This window comes from Hypanus sabinus, unplaced genomic scaffold, assembly GCF_030144855.1.
Source record: "Hypanus sabinus isolate sHypSab1 unplaced genomic scaffold, sHypSab1.hap1 scaffold_80, whole genome shotgun sequence".
NCBI classification, from domain to species: domain Eukaryota; kingdom Metazoa; phylum Chordata; class Chondrichthyes; order Myliobatiformes; family Dasyatidae; genus Hypanus; species Hypanus sabinus.
In genome coordinates this window covers 1,055,342-1,073,735 of record NW_026781651.1, presented here as the reverse complement: position 1 = coordinate 1,073,735, position 18,394 = coordinate 1,055,342, and the positions used below count along the sequence as shown (strand labels likewise).

Sequence of the window (18,394 nt, the reverse complement as noted above, 5' to 3'; positions counted from 1 at the left end):
CGACTGTGGCAGGACTCGAACCTGCAATCTTCTGATGACTTCCATCATTCAAGCACCGAAGTCAGACGCCTTATCCATTAGGCCACACGGCCGTATTCTGCGAGAAAGGCCAAGGGGAAAAATAGGGAACACACTGACTGCTGCAAGGCGTTTCCACCTGTAAAATCATTTGTTGACCGAGCTAAAAGTACTCGCCTGCAGTGATTTCATTCCTAGGTGAACATTCGACCATTTGTTGTGTCAATATCTCTCCATGCATTCCTGCTTTGGGCGGTTCAATATTCCATTTCTGTCACACAGAAAGGAATTGTCAAAGGCACACGTCACTGTCTTTTGCAGCGGCGATATATTCTGGGATTGGAATCAGTGACAATGGTCCATCACATTCAATACATTGTTGATCGAGTGAACTCGATTTGTTTTTAGGTATTTCAGACGTTGGTCTGTTATTCCAGAACCGTGTAACCATTCATTTGTGTCGGGAAAGCGTTAGGATGCTTGGATCTGCTGCTCAGCACAGCCGGACGAGCCCTTCAGCGTGTCTGTAATGTGGTAGCTATCAGGTTATTGCATTTGCCCAGTACACAGAAAGACGTCATTCTCTAACCTGATGCCAAATTCCTATAATATCTGTTTACATGAAATCGAGCGATATAATGACAAAGCTACGGAAATTTCATTTAATTCATCAATTTATCTTATATTACAACTCAAAACACTCACAGGTTCTTCAAGTTACGGAGCACGGAATCGATCCTTTTGCGTTAGCAAGTCCATGGCGTCTGTGTCTGCATTAGCTATTTCCCTGTTTTATGTGGTTGGCACAAATCCCTCTAAACTGTCCATGGCCTCAGGTTTAGCAGATCATTACCTGAACCTGCCACCACAGTTAGTTGCTCTAATTAGATTATCCAAGAGCATGAATCTGGACTGATTCCACAGAATGGTGTGTGTGTGTGTGGGGGGGGGGGGGGGTTGGTAGAGAAATCAGAGCCTTTTCATAACACAAGGCTACTTGTTTGACAGTAGTCTCAGGGTTAGCAGATCGTCAACTGAAGCTTTCGGTGTCCACGTTCAGTTGCTCTGATTAGATTATCCAAAAGCAAGAATCAGTTCAGAGTCCACAAAATGGTGTGGGGGTGGGGGGGGGGGGTTAGAGAAATCAGTCCCAACATAACAAATGGCGACTTGTTTGAGAATGGTCTCAGGTTTAGCAGATCTTCACCTGAAGCTTCCTGTGTACACATTCAGTTTCTCTGATTAGATTATCCAAGAGTAGAGAAACTCGCGGGGGAAACAGAGAGAACTGCTTTGTCAGCTTCCCCTGTCCTTGATCAGACAGTAGTTTCTTTTAGTCAGCCGGGTGTTTTATGAGCCCTTCCTTCTGCCACGGACAGTGTCTTTCTCGGGTTAGCTGTCGTTAAATGCTCCAGTGTGGATGGTGGAGGGTTTTGCTGAGCTGCCGAGTGCTGTAGGGGTCGGAGGGTTTTACAGAATTGGGGAGTGATGTAGGGGTTGAAAGGGATTTACGGATGGCGAGGGGTGATTGGGTGTTTCTCTGCCACTGTGGAAAAGTACTTTACTCGTAGTACCAAGGTGGAATTTCTATCTGTAACGAAATGAAACTTATATTGTAGCGGAGATTTTTTTGCTAATAATGATCATGCGATATTATACTGAGAGAACCTGAGTACCTGTCTGCAGACTGCAGGCCTTACACTGTATTCCATCTGCAACTTCATTGCCTGTTCTCCACACCTGACTGAGACCTTCTGCAGACACCTGGTTTGCTCTCAGCTACCTGTCCTGCACTTACGTTTGTATCATCTGAAAAGCTGGTCACTAGGCCATAAATTCTGATCATTGATCCAGAATCCAGAACTGATCATTCATCCAGATAGTTGATATCTAACATGAAGAGAGGCGTTCTCAATACTGACCCCAGCAACATACCGTTAGCAACCGGCTGCAAAGAGTGTAGGCTCGCATTGTACTGACTCTTTGCTCTTGCCAGTAATCCAACCATCGATCCATGCCAGTATCATTCCTGTAATACCATGACCTGTGATGTTGTTAAGCAGCCTCGTGTGCAAAACCTTGCGAAAGATCATCTGAAAATTCATGCAAACAACATCCACTGCCTTTCATTTCTCTATCTTGCTTATTGATTACTCAAAGAATTCCAACAGATTTCTCAGGAAAGATTTCCCCAAAGGAAAACTCCTGCGCCTCTAAGTAGACCGAGAAATCATCCTGAAAGGAATCCAAAGTCTTCCCAACCACTGGAGTCAGAACATCTGTTCCATCATGTCCTTTCTTCTTCCCCCCTCCTTTTAAAAGAGTGGAGTGACATTTGCAACGTTCTAGTCCCGCAGAAACTTTCCAAAATCAAAAAAACTCTTGAAAGATCATTACTCCTTCTGTAATTGAAACATGAGGAGGCACTTCTTCACTCAGAGGCGGTGATAATGTGGAATGGGCTGCCAGAGCAAGTGGCAGTATCGATTTCAACAATTCAGTGAATTTGGATGGATACATGGAAGCGACGGGTACGGAGGGATATGGTCCGGCTGGAGATTGCTGGAACTAGACCGATTACGGGGTTGGCACAGACTAAATTGTTCGAATGGCATTTTTGTGTTTTAGTGTTCTATGGCTCTAGTGCCTACACAAACTCTTCAGCTACCTATTTCTGAACAATGGTCCAGGAGTCTTATCTACCTTCAGGACTTTCGGCTTCCAAAGCACATTTTCTCCTCAGTAATCGCATCTATGCTCACTTCTGCCCCCTCTGCGCTTTAATTATTGGTATTCGTGGCGAAATAGATGGTAAGTCAGAGTAAGAGGTGTATGGGGCAGGGGTGGACTTACAAGGTGGTTCATTGATTAAAATGGGAGGGCGTTGGTGAAGTAAAATATCTCCTCAGGATATATCTTCTATAACGAAACCAGGATTCAGAACTCCATGACGGCATGTGTAAAACTAATAAGTATAGATAGATAAACATAATCCAGGGAAATGACGAAATGGTCACTATAGAAGATTAAGTTAACCGCTCATGTCTCTCCATTGAAAACATCCCGGCGAGGTGAGCAGACAAGTTCCTAGCAAACTGAGAAGTCAGTCCGTTTCGCGATGCCCGAACTTCCAGTTTTACCAGCTTGAGCTGAGAAACAAAAAAAATAATAATTGTTTTTATATGTTGACAAATCCTCCATAGGCGGACGAACGCTGCTTCATCATCAAAGGCAGAGCAATTAATTTAATCAATAATATTTATATCTAAGGATATAACACGAACATTGGACAAAGTAAAACATGGAAGTTGTAATAGAGCTGGTAGAATCAGCAAGATACAATACAAGCAGGAGATGAGCATGAAACATGAGACCATAAGACGTAGGAGCAATTATTGGCTCATCGAGTCTGCTCCGCCATTTCATCATGGCTGATCTAATTTTCCACGCAGCCTCAATCTCTTGCTTTCTCCCTACATCCCTTCATCTCCTGACCAATGGAGAAGCTATCAAACACTGTCTGAAATAAACGTACTGAACTGGCCTCCACAACTACCTTTGGTAACAAATTACACAGATTCATCACTCTCTGGCTAATCTCATCTTCGTTCCAAAAGGACGCACCTCCATTCAGAAACTGTGTCCTCTGGTTCTAGACTCTCCCATCATAGAACATTCTCTCCACATCCAATCCATTGAGACATCAGATAGGTTTCAATTTGCCACTCATCAGATTCTCTTCTTATGACAAGATATTCAATCCTGGAATCATTTTCGTAAACCTCCGTTAAACTCACGTCATGTTAGCCCATCCTTTCTAAGATCGGGGCCCAAAACTGCTTACAGTATTCCAAGTGAAACCTCGCCAGTACTTTATTAAGCCTCAATATTAAGTCCTTGCTTTTATCTTCAAGTCCTCTTGAAATGAATGCTAAAATTTGATTTTATTTTTCACCAACAGAGCTACGCAACCTTTTCTGCGTCCCTGTGCGTCCTTTCTAGAAACTTACAAGTACATCGGACACATGCGATCTGCTGGATACTGCAGATGCTGGGAATCTAGTGCAGTACAGGGGCTCAGTAGGTCAGGCCGCATTTATGGACGGGATCAAAGTTTTGGGCTAAGACGTTGCATCAGAACTCATGATACGCGGGTTTCTGGAATACCAACAGGCAAGTGAAATATAAAGTAGTGCGATAAAGGGAAAACATGAGAACATTTACTGCAAGGCTTAAGAAAATTTACCAAGCAGATCTCCATTGTATAGCAAATACATCAAAGGCAATAAACACTTCAGCATTAATTGCTTAAGTATTATTTCGGCAAAATTTACTATTTCCCATTCCGATCTGAAAAATTTACAAATGAAAAATAGGAACTGAAATGACAAATTAAAAAAAATATTGTTTGCAAGAAGCCCCTTTAGTTTAACACTACCGAGGGCAGAAGGAGGAAAAGCTATACAGACTTAAAAAAAAATCACCCAACAGTCTGATAACACTTCTAAAGTACGTACTTGTATATAAAAAATAAACAGGATTCAGCACTCCATGACAGTATATGGAAGTCAGCTAAGAAATACAGACCAGAAAACTTAAATGAGAGGCCAGTTCAGAAAAATTAATCATCACTACGGAAGAAAACGTTAACCAGTGTAATTTAATAAAGCAAATTTGGCAGGGGGATGGGAAGCGGAGTGATGGGACTGAGGAAGGGGAAAACTGAAATAAATCCGAGATCGTGTGCAACATAGATGACAGAAAGGACAGGCAGGAGATGAGACATAATCACAGCCACTGGGATGAGTTACAGGACAATAGAAGTTTGGTGCAGTTACAATAGAAAAAACACATACTGGACTGAGAGTGTGGTATTTGAATGCACGCAAAATAAGAAATAAAATGGCCGATCGTGAAATTCAGCTGCAGGTTGGAAAGTATGACTTTGTGGCCATCTCTTAAACTTGGCTAATGAATGGCCATTCTTTGGGAGCTGAACGTACAAAGGTATACGGTGTATCGGGGCAAAGATAGTAGAGTTGGCAGAAGAGGTGAGTGGCCCTGCGTATAAGAAATAATATTAAAACATTCGAAAGGATGACATATGACTGGAAGTTGTAGAGTCTCTGTGGGTTGAGGAAACAACTGGCGAGTAAATATACCGCAGTGGCAGCTGAATACAGGCCTCCAAACAGCAGCCGGAATGTGGTTTACAAATTCCAGAAGGAGATTGAAAAGGCGTGTCAGAAGGTCAATGTCATGATAATCATTGGGGATTTTAACATGAAATTTGTTGAATACCTAAGGGACAGCTTTTTAGAACATCTTGTCGCCGAGCCCCTAGGGGATCGGCTGTGCTGGAGTGGGTGTTTCGCAATGATCCGGAGGTGATGAGACAGCTTAAGTTTCAGGAACCCTAAGGGAACAGTGATCACAATAAGACCGAGTTCACTTTGAAATCTGAGGAGGAGAAGCTAAATTCCAACGTGTCGTTATTTCGGTGGAATAAAGGAAATGGCAATAGTATGAGAGGGGAAACTGCCAAGGCAGAACGAAAAGGGACACTGGCAGGAATGACTGCAGAACAGCATTGGCTGGAGTTTCTGCGAAAAATGTTCGAAGTGAAAGAGATCTATTTCAAATAAGAAGAAATTTTCGAATGGAAGAAGAACACCACCGTGGCTGACAAATGAAATCAAAGCCAAAGCCAAAACAAAAGTGACAGCATACAAGGAAGCCAAAGTTAGTGGAAGATAGCGGATTGAGAAGCTTTTAAAAACTTGCAAAACGAAACTAAGAAGGTCATTAAGAAGGAAATGATAAATTATGAAAAGAAGCTGGTGTCTGATATCAAAGAAGGTAGGGAGTTATACAAAAAGTATATAAGTATATAAAGGGTAAAAGATATAGATATAGGTAAGATATAAAGGGTAGCTATAGGACCAATGGAAACTAATGCTGGAGTTATAGTAATGAGGGCCGAAGAGATGGCAGAGGAAATGAATATCTTGCATCAGTCTTCACAGTGGAAAACGTCCGCAGTATACCAGATATTCAAGAGTGTCAGGGAAGTGAGGTATGTGCAGTGAAATTTACGACTGAGAAGGTGTTCAGGAGGCTTAATGGTCTGGGGTTTGATAAATCACCTGGCCCTGATGGAATGCACCCCAGGGTTCGGAAAGAAGTAGCTGGAGAGATTGCGGAGGCATTAACAATGATCTTCCAGAAATTGTACTGAATGACTGGAGAATTGCAAATGTTACTCCGCTACTTAAGAAGGTGGGAGGCAGCAGAACTGAAAGTATAGACATGTCAGCCTGACATCAGCGGTTTGGAAGTTGTTGGAATCGATTTTAAGGGATGAGATTACGGAGTACCTGGAGGCACCTGACAAGATAGGCCAAAGTCAGCATGGTGTCCTAAAATTACTACATTATTTGAGGAAATTACAAACAGAGTAAACAAAGGAGATGCAGTGGATGTGGTGCGCTTGTGTTTTCTGAAGTCCTTTGACACACAAGTCTGCTTAGCAGCACAAGAGCCCATCGAATTACAGGGGAGTTACCAGCATCAGTAGATCTTTGTTTGCTCGGCAGTAGCCAGGGGGTGGGAATAAAGGAATCCCATTCTGCCTGGCTGTCGGTTACCGATGGGTTCCACAGGGGTCTGCTTTGGACACGCTCCTTTTTAAGATATATGTCGATGATGTGAATTATGGGATTAATGGAATTGTAGCTAAATTTGCCGATGATACAAAGATAGATGAAGGTCTCAATTAAGCGGCATAGTGTCCTCAATAAATGAAGGGAATTTCCGGACATTTTAACTACTTCGTTTATATTCTTCAAGAGTTGTCCCAAATAAATTGCTACCTAAATTAACTGATGCTTTAATTAACTGAAAATATAAAAATACAAAAAATAAATAAGTAGTACCAAACCAAAATAGTTCCTGCTCGTCCAGGAAAATAATACTGGAGGGGGAAATGCTGGTCGTGAAAATTGAGTGTGTGTCTTCATGCGTCTGTACCTCCTCTCCAATGGCATTAATGAGAGGAAGGTGTATCATGTGTGATTTTGTGTCCTTAATGTTTCTTTTTGAAGGGATCCTCGATGATAGGCAAGCTAGTGTTCATGATGGGATTTTTTCAAGATTCAATATACAAGATTCAAAAACTTTATTGTCATTCTAACCGTACATCAACTCTGCAGGACAGATTGAGGCAGCGTTTCCCAGGGGCAGTGCAAACATAACATAACAAACGCAACACATAAAAATAAACATATCAATAAACAGTATAATACAACAGCCACATGCCAGTTAAAGTCAAGTTATAAGTGTCCAGTGCAAGTTAAAAGCGTAGAAAGCTGAGTGAGGCATAACAGCTATTTAGCAGTCTGGCTGCCTGTGGGAGGAAGCTGTTTGGTAGTCTTGTGGTTTTTGTTCTGATGCTTCTCTAACGTTTGCCTGGTGACAGAAGAACAAACAGTTCATGGAGAGGCTGTGACGGGTCTTTAATGATGTACTGTGTCTGCTGGAGGCATCGACTCTGAAAGAGGTCTTGGACAGAAGGTAGGGAGACCCCAATAACCTCTGCTCCCATAACCACCCCTCTGCAAGGCTTTTTTGTCGGCAGCACTGCAGCGGGAGTCCCAGGTTGTGATTAAAAAGGTCAGCACACTCTCAACCACGCCTCTGTAGAATGTGGTTAAGATGTTAGCGGGGAGTGATGCTTGTTTAAGCTTCCTCAGAAGGTGCAGTCTCTGCTGGGCTCGTTTCACAATCCCAGTGTTGTTCCTGGACTAGGTGAGGTTGTCAGAGATCTGCACCCCATGGAACTCGATATTTTCCACTGTCTCCACTGTGGAGCCGCTGATGCTGAGGGGTGTGTGCTCAGGCTGAGACCGTCTGAAATCGACGATCATCTCTTTGGTTTTGGTGACATGAAGCATCAAGTTGTTGTCACTGCACCAGCTCTCCAGGTGTTTGACCTCCTCCCTGTACATTGTCTCATCATTTTTGCTGATGAGCCCCACCACTGTGGTATCATCAGCAAATTTAATGATCAGGTTCGCCTTGAATCTGGCTGCACAGTCACGTGTTAGCAATGCAAACAGCAATTGGCTAAGCACACAGCATTGTGGGTATCCAGTGCTCAGTGTGATGGAGTCAGAGATCTTCCGACCAACACGGACTGACTGTGGTCTCTCTGTTAAGACATCCAGAATCCAGTGACACATGGCAGTGTTAAGGCCAAGCAGTGACGGTTTCTCCACTAGTTCTCTGCGGGATGAAGGTATTGAACACTGAACTGAAATCAATATACAAGATTCTGGTATAAGCGTCTTTGTTGTCCAAGTGCGAGAGAACTGTGTGCAGTGTGGTGGATATTGCATCCTCCGTAGAGCGATTTGGACGATAAGGAAACTGTAGAGGATCCAGCGGTGAGGGGAGGCCGGCTGTGATATGAGGATTGACAAGCCGTTAAAAACATTTCATCACAATGGGGGTCAGGGCGACGGGACGGTAATCATTCAGACAGGCTACAACTGATTTCTTTGCTTCAGGGATGATTGTGGAGGTTTTGAAGCATCTTGGGCATTGGTTTGTCTAAGGGAGATGTTGAAAATGTCTGTCAGGACATCTGCTAATACATATCAGCACATTCCTGGAGCACACTTCCAGGGATGTTGTCGGGATCTCCAGATTTTCGTGGGTTGACCATGGCAAGGGTCCTCTGTGTGTGCTCTGAATCAATGATTGGAGCCGGCGGGTCATATGGTAAGAAGGGACTGGCTCTCCCACTTGCTGTAGTGTTTGATGCTTCAAAGCGTGCAAAGCGTTTGTTAAGCCTGTTTGGAAGAGAGACAACGCTGTCATCGGTTTTCTGCCTGATCTTGTAGTCTGTCAGAGCTTTAATTCCCTGCCACATCCGTCTGGTGTCACCTGTGTCACAGAAGTGTCCATGCATTTTTCGCTTTCCTGATCCCTGGTGAAAGCGCAGAATTGGCTGAGCGAAGCGCACCCCTGTCCCCGATCTGTAGGGTGATTACGGGCCTTCAGTAGTGAAGGCACCTCTGTTGTCATCCATGGCTTTTTATAACCACGTGCGGTGAGCATTTTCTTCTCAGTGACATCCGCCGTGCATTTGGCTATGTAGCTGATTACAGCCTCCGCATGCTCCTCCATGTCTGTATGGTCATCATAGGAGTCTGCTGTTTTGAATTTGTCCCAGTCTGAGTGCAAAAGACAGTATTGTAGTGCTGAGTCTGCTCCTTTTGGACAGACCCTTTTCTCTGCTCTCACACGTTTAAGCAGTGGTTTATGTGCTGGTGTTAACATGACAGACATGTGGTCAGAGTGGCCAAGATGGGCGCGGGGTGCTGCTTTGTATGCCTGTGGTGTTTTGATATAAACCAAGTCCAGTGTTTTGTCTGTCCTGGTTTTGAAATCCAAATATTGCAGGAAATTGGGGAACACAGTCTTTAAGCTGGTGTGGTTAAAGTCCCCAGCAATCACCACAAAGCTGTCAGGGTTTCGGGATGCGGACAGACTTAGGGTGTTTTCTCTAATATGGGGCTACAAGCTGAATTTCGGATCGCACAGATTTAGGTGTATGCTTCAAATATGGGAGCGCGGAAGAATTCGCTGGGTGCACGGATTTGGGGATGCTCGCAGTATTAGGGGTGTGATCTGGAAAAAGGGGGTGCACGCGGATCTGGAGCTGAAAAGCAATGTTATGTTATGTGCGGATTTTTAATGTTGAGGCAGTCATTTTTTTTTCACAACTGTTTAAAATGATTCCTGCTCTGAGATTTATAGATATGTCCATCAATATGAAGGTGCGCACTAATTTGGGGATGTTCATTGATTTAACCGTGTGTCAGCCTCTCTGGAGTTGCAAACGAGTTCGGGGATGTGCGGAGATTTGCGTCTGTTGGGCTGTGTGGAGCTGCACACTGATTTGTGGGGTTCAGGCGTATTTGGTGGTGCACATGGATTTAGGCCTGCACACTGATTTGATGTTGCGTGTGGATTTGGGGCTGTGCACAGATTTAGGGGTGTGTTGGTTAAAAACGGTTGCAAGTGTGTGTATGTCGGTTGATTTGGAGATATGATAATCTTGAAGCTGTTTCATTTGTAGACGCCGAAACAATAAATGCACTTTCAATGTTGAACTTTGTTCTTGCTGTATTAGTAATGTGGATAGAGTTATTTTCTGAACTTTTTGAAAGGTTTCTTGCTCTGGGACAATCAAATGTGCGTGTGGGAAGTCAACAGGTTTCGCGACGTGACGGATTTGGGGTTCATATCGATTTAGGGATGTGCGCAGATTATGGAGTGTGTCGGGGAATATTGGCGCAGAGGAATTTAGGGTGCACTCGGATGTGGGAGTATGCGCGCAGAATTATGGATTTATTGGCGCATATGGATGCACACGGATTTGGGGTTGCCAGTGGACCTGGGTCTCGAAATTACTTCATTTACAGGTATTTTCATAACAGATGGGCTTAAACTGAAACTTGTTCTGTTTACGTCTCTAATATGGAGGCAGAAATTCCGTGAAATGTTTGAAATGACACTTTCTCTGAGATAATGCAATATTCAGATGGGGGTTTGAGCAGGTTTGCGGGTGTACGCGGATTTAGGATACACAAGCACTTCGGGGTGTGCGCTGATTTATTGGCGTGTCGTCAGATCTGCGGCTGCGCACGAATTTGCAGAGTGTCGGTGCATTTGGACACGTGACGTGTCTCAGGAATGTTTCATTTCTAGATACTTTATTAATAAATGTATAAATGATCTTTAAACTGAACTTTCTTTAACGAGGAGACAACAATTTTTTGAACTATTTGAGATTATTATGATTTTTCACTCGGACGGCGAAGTGTGCATGTGGGGATGTTAGCGCGTTTGCGGGTGTACAGAGATTTGACAATGTCTGCATTTCGGGATGTGTCGTCAAATACAGGTACGATCACCGATATGGGGGTGCCATTGGAGTTGGGGTCGTGGCGAATCTCAGGATTGATTCGGAAACCCCATTTCTTCCCGGACGTCTCAATAAACGGCTCCTTCCCCCTCGCCAGCAGTCTCCAACTCAGCGCCGAGAAACCCGCAGTTCTCCAGCCTGGTACGTCTGGGGTTTACACGCTGGGTCCCGCCAGTCCGTGAGATCGGGATGTGCGGCCCACCCAGGCCTCAGCATTTGTCTGAATGCTCTGTGTTTTGCTGCCCTGTTACAGCTCGTCACACGAGACAACAAATTCACACGGTACGCAAATAAAAGAAGTTTATTTAGAGCTGAAACATTACTGAATGTGCACAGGCAGGAGCCCAAAATTTCCAAGACCCGTACTCATCGATCCGCAGCAGACTCCCCACATTGTCTCCACCGAATCACGGTCCCCACCTGATCGGATCCTACGACCTGTCCTCTCCGGAGTTTTCGCCGGGAAGTAAACTGTTAACCGATGGACATTTACGTTCGAGTGCGGGATTCAATATCGAAAGCGGTATGCCGGGTGACGAGAGCGGGACTATGAAAACAATAAATGAAAACAAAGGGAAAGGCGAGTGTAATAATTGGTCGGAGATGGTTGTCGAGGGCTGGGTGACGTCTGTTCCGAAGCTGTGTCTCCCTCAGGTTCTGAACAATAGAAACACAGAACATTACAGCACAGAAACAGGCCTTTTTTGCCTTTCTTGGCTGTGCCGAACCATTTTCTGTCTAGTCCTACTAACCTGCAAGTGGTCCATACCCCTCCATATACCTCTCATCCATGTACCTGTATGTTTTTCTTAAATGCTAAAAGTGAGCCCGCATTTACCACTTATTTTTCCAGCTCATTCCACTCTCCCACCACTCTCTGTGTGAAGAAGCCCCCCAACCCAATGTTCCCTTTAAACTTTGCCCCCTTCACCCTTAACACATGTCCTCCGTTTTCTTTTTCTCCCCTAGCCTCAGTGGAAAATACCTACTTGCATTCAGTCGATCTATACCCATCATAATTTTATATACCTCTATCAATTCTCGCCCCATTTTTTCCAAGCTCCAGGGAATAAAGTCCTAACATATTCAACCTTTCTCTGTAACTCAGTTTCATAAGTCCCGGCAACATCCTTGTAAACCTTCTCTGCACTCTTTCAACCTTATTAATATCCTTCCTGTAATTAGGTGACCAGAGCTGGACACAATACTTCAAATTCGGCCTCACCAATGCTTTATACCACCTCACCATTACATTCCAACTCTGATACTCAATACTTTGATTTATAAAGGCCAATTTCCAAAAGATCTCTTTACGACGCTATCTACCTGTGACGCCATTTTTCGGGAATTCTGTATCTGTATTCCCAGATCCCTCTACTCTGCTGAACTCCTCAGTGTCTTACCATTTACCTTGTATGTTCCACCTTGGTTTGTTCTTCCAAAGTGCAATACGTCACACATGTCTGCATTAAACTCAATCTGCCATTATCAGCCCAAGTTTCCAGCTGGTTCAAATCCCTCTGCAAGCTTTGATAACCTTCCTCACTGGCCACTACCCCTCCAGTCTTTGTATCATCAGCAAATTTGCTGATCCAATTTACCACATTAACATCTAGATCATTGATATAAATGACAAATAACAATGAAGCCAGCACTGATCCCAGTGGCACACCACTAGTCACAGGCCTCCACTCAGAGTGGTAATCCTCTACTACCACTCTCTGGCTTCTTCCATTGACACAATGTCTAATCCATTTTACTACCTCTCGATGTACAACTAGCGACTGAATCTTCCTAACTAACTTCTCATGCGGACCTTGTCAAAGGCCTTACTGAAGTCCATGTAGACAACATCCACTGCCTTCCCTTCATCCACTTTCCTGGTAACCTGCTCGAAAAACTCTAATAGATTGATTATACATGACCTACCACGCATAAAGCCGTGTTGCCTCTGCCTAATAAGTCCCTGTATAACCAAATATTTGTAGATTCTATCTCTTAGTACTCCTTCAAATAATTCACATAGTAATGGCCTCGGATTTACCGGTCTATAAATTTCCGGATTTCTTTTAGAGCCTTTTTTATTTAACGGAACAACATGAGCTATCCTCTGATCCGCCAGTACCACACCCGCAGATACCGATATGTTTAATATATTTGCCAGGGCCCCTGCAATTTCAACACCAGTCTTCTTCAAGGTCCGAGGGAATACCCTGTCAGGTCCTGGGAATTTATCTACTCTGATTTGCCTTGAAATAGCAAGCACCTCCTCCTCTCTTTCCTATCATCAAATTTACTACCTCCATGGCCTCAATACTTGTTTGCCTTATTTCCATAGCCACCATGTCAGTTTCCTTAGTAACTACAGATGCAAAAAAAAACCCATTTAAGATCTCCCTTTTTTTTGTTCCATATATAGCCGACCACTCTGTTCATCAAGAGCACCAATTGAATCCCTTACTATTCTTTTGCTCTTAAAATACCTGCTGAAGCGCTTTGGATTATTCTTCACCTTTACTGCCAAAGCAACCTCATGTCTTCTTTTAGCCTTCCTAATTTCTTCCTTAAGTATTTTATATTTGCAATTTTATACTGCTCAAGCATCCTATTTGCTTCCTGTCGCCAATAGATGACATACATCTCTCTTCTTCTTCATCAGAGTTCCAATATCTCTTGAGAACCAAGGTTCCTTAATCGTATTCACTTTGCCCTTAATCATAACAGGAATATACAAACTCTGCACTCTTAAAACTTCTCCTTTGAAGGTCTCCCATTTACCAATCACATCCTTGCCAAAGAACAACCTGTCCCAATCCACGCACTTTAGATCCTTTCTCACTTTTTGAAATGTGTTATTTTTCCTGGTTAGAACCTCAACCCGAGGACCAGATCTGTTTTTATCCATGATCATGTTGAAGCTAATGGTATTATGATCGCTGGAGCTAAAGTGTTCCCCTGCACACACTTCTGTCACCTGTCCTAAATCATTTCCTAAAGGAGATCTAAAATTGCATCCTCTCTAGTCGGTACCTCTATATATTGGTTTTGAAAACTTTCTTCAACATATTTTACGAACTCTAAACCGTCTAGAACTTTAACCATATCGGAGTCCTAATAAATATGTGGAAAATTATAATCCCCTACTATCCCCATTTTATGTTCCTGCAGTTCTCCACAATCTCTCTGCAGATTTGCTCCTCCAATTCTCGCATACTGTTGGGTGGTCTATAATACAACCCCATTAATGTGGTCATACCTTTCCTGTTTCTCAGCACCACACATTTGTCCTCAGTAGACAAGCCCTCTAATCTGTCCTGCCTGAGCACTGCTGTGATATTTTCCCTGACTAGCAATGCCCCGCTATCCGTCTTTCCTCTGCCTCTAACACGTATGAGACATTTGAACCCTGGAGCATTGAGTTGCCAGTCCTGCCCCTCCTGTTCCCCCAGTTTTTTTCCCCCCGCTGGACCGTTGTCCGGTGACAGCCAGTTCTGCAGTGTCAAAATGGAAAACAGTGCGACCGCCTGTAAAAACAACTCAATATATATTATTTATTAATCAGTTGAATAATTGACAACAGCGGAAATTTTGCTGCGCTGATGAACTGCTTTCTGAACTTGGACTGAGTTACCCCATAAATAAACGTGTTTGTGCAGCAACTTAACACCAGCAACATATCTCCTGTGTGTCCAAATATATATTCTGAATCATTGTAATTATTCTGATCTAATCCGGAAATCGTGCAATAAAGAAATTCGCCAACAGATAATGAAGCTTCCGGAAATGGTGAGAAGTAAGATCACAGACCTCCTCCTGCTCTCCATCTCCGGGTCACTGCGGTTCTCCGCCTTGCTCTGACCCCTCAGCCCCTTACGGACGCGACTAGTCACTACAATGTGTCTGATTGTCAGAGCGTTGAACAGCAGTATTAACACGAACGGGAGTAATGGCGTTAGGACGGTAGAAAGCGAGTCAAATCCCACCCACCCGGGATTCGTATAGTAGTCCGGTATTTCAGTGCAGTCCCAGGGTATATTGTCAATCACTGTCACAGCTTGGTATATAAAGAAGTTGGGTACATTTTTAAAGCAGAACAAAACGCCGGTTGTTGTCAGAACCACAGCCGCAGTTTTCCCGGTGCAGTACTTTTCTTTCCGCTTCTGGAAACAAATGGCAACAAACCGATCAAAAGTAAAAGTGACGGTGAACCAGACTGAGCAGTCAGTGGCTGCCTGTCCTAGGGCAAAGATCACACTGCACACGGGGGTGATGTCCAGGAAAGTTCCTGGGAAGTAATAATAACTGAGCCGCCACAGTATAACCTGAGATTTGATGGTTAGTAGATCCGCGGTTGCCATGGCCACCAGGTAGCGAGTGGTGCAGGTGGAGAGGCCGCACTTTCCACGGGACAGCATCACAATCGCCACTAAATTGACTGCGGGAACAGCAAAAAATAAAATGTGAATTACTGTCTCACCGTTCCGTGGGTCTGAAGCAACAGATAAGCAGGAAATTGAGCACATTCCAACTCTGCAGACAACTCATTTCTGGAAGTTTACAAATGTAAAACGGCGCGCTGCTCGGTACTGGAAGAGGAGCAGTGTTTGGAAAGAAGGCATTGTCAATTGATTGCCGAGAGGGCTTTGGAGAAATTAATCTAAATCTCCAGCAATCAGGTTTTCGATTGATACGTGCAGCCTGGCTAAGGGGCAAATTTCTCAGCGATGATGGTTGCCGCGTCACTGTCACCTATGGTCTGTCACTCCCCCGATACAGCGGTCCCGCTCCCTCCGCCTCTGTCCACTTACACAGTCCAAAGCAAATTTACAGCCACCCGTCTCATGTCCTCGACCCCTCTTTGATTTCTGCTCGTCACCCGCCCGCAGGGGCCCCGCTTGCCTCGCTTCTTTTAAATTCTGCAGCTACTCCATCCCGGGGCCCTTCACACCATGTCAAAGTGTCCGATCAGAAAGTTCCTATTCGCCCTTTTAATCATTTTGCCTGAGTCACTGAACGTCTGACGTTTCTTGCACGTTCGTGCTTTGAACATCCAGTACATAAAGAAAAAAAGGAATAACATTGGCACTTCATAAACATCGTCCTCCTTCAGGCTGATGTGTAAAGTCTGGATAATCTTCTGCATTTCTCACTGCCGCGAACCCGTCAGCGATGTACTGACGCTCTCCTCATTCAGCGAAGCAGCACCTATCCGCCTCTGTCCATTAGAAAAGCAGATTTCCCCCGTTCGCATGTCTTGTCATGAGTTGCTGCAAACTGCTACAGCATTGTTCCAAATACTTCAAAGCTCATTGTTCCTGAGCGGAATATCGCAGCGACCTTACCCCGGCTGAGCTCCATCAGACTTCGCTATGTTGTCCCTTCACTCCCTCTTCACTTCACGGATAACAGGGGATAAAACAAATCCTGCTACACTAGACCTACACAGAACGTTTTCTTTAATCTTTCGAAATTCCGGATGCTTGAGACAAACAAGTGATGTCTAAGTTTCTACCCTAATTCTCAGCTGCGATTCTCTTCTCGCATTCCCTTCAAACATGCAGCAATTTCTAAAAGAACAGAGCAGTACCTTTAAATTTGAATTTAAAGTATGTTACAGTGTTGATAGGGAATTACATGAATAGTCCGTAAAGGTGCCCAACGCTCCAGATTATCGGAACTTACTTTAGCAGGTGCTTCACATTGATAAATCAAAACTGCCCACCATGAACCCACAAAATGAATTCATAACTGCGATCCTCCACTCTACATCTGTTTCAGCTGCCGATCTATTTTCGGCCGAGTACACGGATCAAACTGCAAAGAAACTTCTGAACGAACGAGGAGTGTTGTCACAATATCTCCACCGCACTCGCAACCGCATAACAACCGAACGAGTCTAAAGAACGCGCAGTCACGGCCGCAAATGTTACTTCACGCATGTTCTTACCAGGAACACCGATAACGGCAATGATCATGTACCATATCTTTCTCACACGGTAAAACGTTTCAAGCATGTTGTGTGAAATTCAGCCTGTCTTCCAGCTGTCCGCGATCTCACTGGAGAAACTCTGAGCTGATGAATCTCCAAGGTCAATCATTTATACTCACTCCAGCGCGCTGAATATTCGATATTCCACAAGTCTGAGTGTCTTCCAACAGCTGGAGTGAAAATACACATGATGTCATTCAAGAATAATCCCAACTGTGATGAGGCCTGGTTAGATTGACAAGGAATTGCAAAATCTCAAAGATGAAGATATATCGACTCTAAAAATTAGGGAATGCAGTTACAAAACACTGGCAGCCTCAACTCTCGTCAAGTCAAATCCCAATTGTGATGCGGTATGGCATTAAATTGTAAAATCTCAAGGTACAAATCTAAATTGTGAACTTGTACTGAACGCAATGAAACTGTTGATCATATTGATTAACACTTTCCCGAGCATCTCAGCTCTATCCACAAAAATGCGGGAATTCACAGTGGCAGACACTTTCAATACATTTCCCCACTCCGTTTCCGACATGTCTGTCCATGGGCTCATCTTGTGCCATTATGAGGCCACTTTTAGTTTGGATAAGTAACACCTCATATTCCGTCTAGTATCCCCTAATCTAATGGAAACAACATCGATTCTTCTAACTTCCGATATGTTTCCCTACTTCCTTTATTATTCCTCATTTCTCCACCTTGGTATACTCCTCTCCTGCATATCTCCTTCATATTCTGGCAACTTCTACTTCCTTTTCAAGCCCTGATGAAAGACCATGGTCGAAAACGTAGACTGTTTATTCATTGTCATAGATGTTGCTTGACCGACTGAGAATCATTATTGAGTCTCCCATCCCATAACACACCAGTTCACTGCACGTATTATCATCATCCATATAACCATTAATATCACCACTCAAATACCAATCTTCTCTCCCTCTGCACAAAGATTCCCACACCATTATTTCAAACCCATTCTAACCTATCTCCACACTCCGAGCAATATCTCCCGTTACCTAACAACCCCGACACAACGATTTCTACAATCGTATTACAAACTCATTCTAACATCCTTCCACAATCCGATTAACATCTCCCATCCCCTAACGTCCTCTCCCTATACAGAACGATTACTACACTAGTGTTACAAACCCATTCTAAACTTCCTCCAGACTCCGATTAGTATCTCCCATCCTCTAACATCCCTTCCCTCTATACACCCATTAACCCACCAATGGGTATTGTTACACCTAGCCCTCCCTTCGGAAAAAAAAAAGAATTTCGCCGTTTATTCCAACCCTCTTCTCTTCCGTACACCCCTTAATGCCTCACCCTGCGCCATGTCACCTCCTCAGACCAGACCTGAATTAATAACCGAACAGCCAGAATTCCGA

At 43.9% G+C, this 18,394-nt stretch overlaps 1 non-coding gene across 1 annotated transcript; it reads right to left on the bottom strand.

The window, feature by feature from the left end:
* Nucleotides 1-92, bottom strand: trnar-ucg (transfer RNA arginine (anticodon UCG)). The gene is given in 2 exon segments: nucleotides 1-36; nucleotides 56-92. It is a non-coding gene; the product is annotated as a tRNA-Arg (tRNA).
* Between the last annotated feature and the right edge of the window lie 18,302 nt (nucleotides 93-18,394).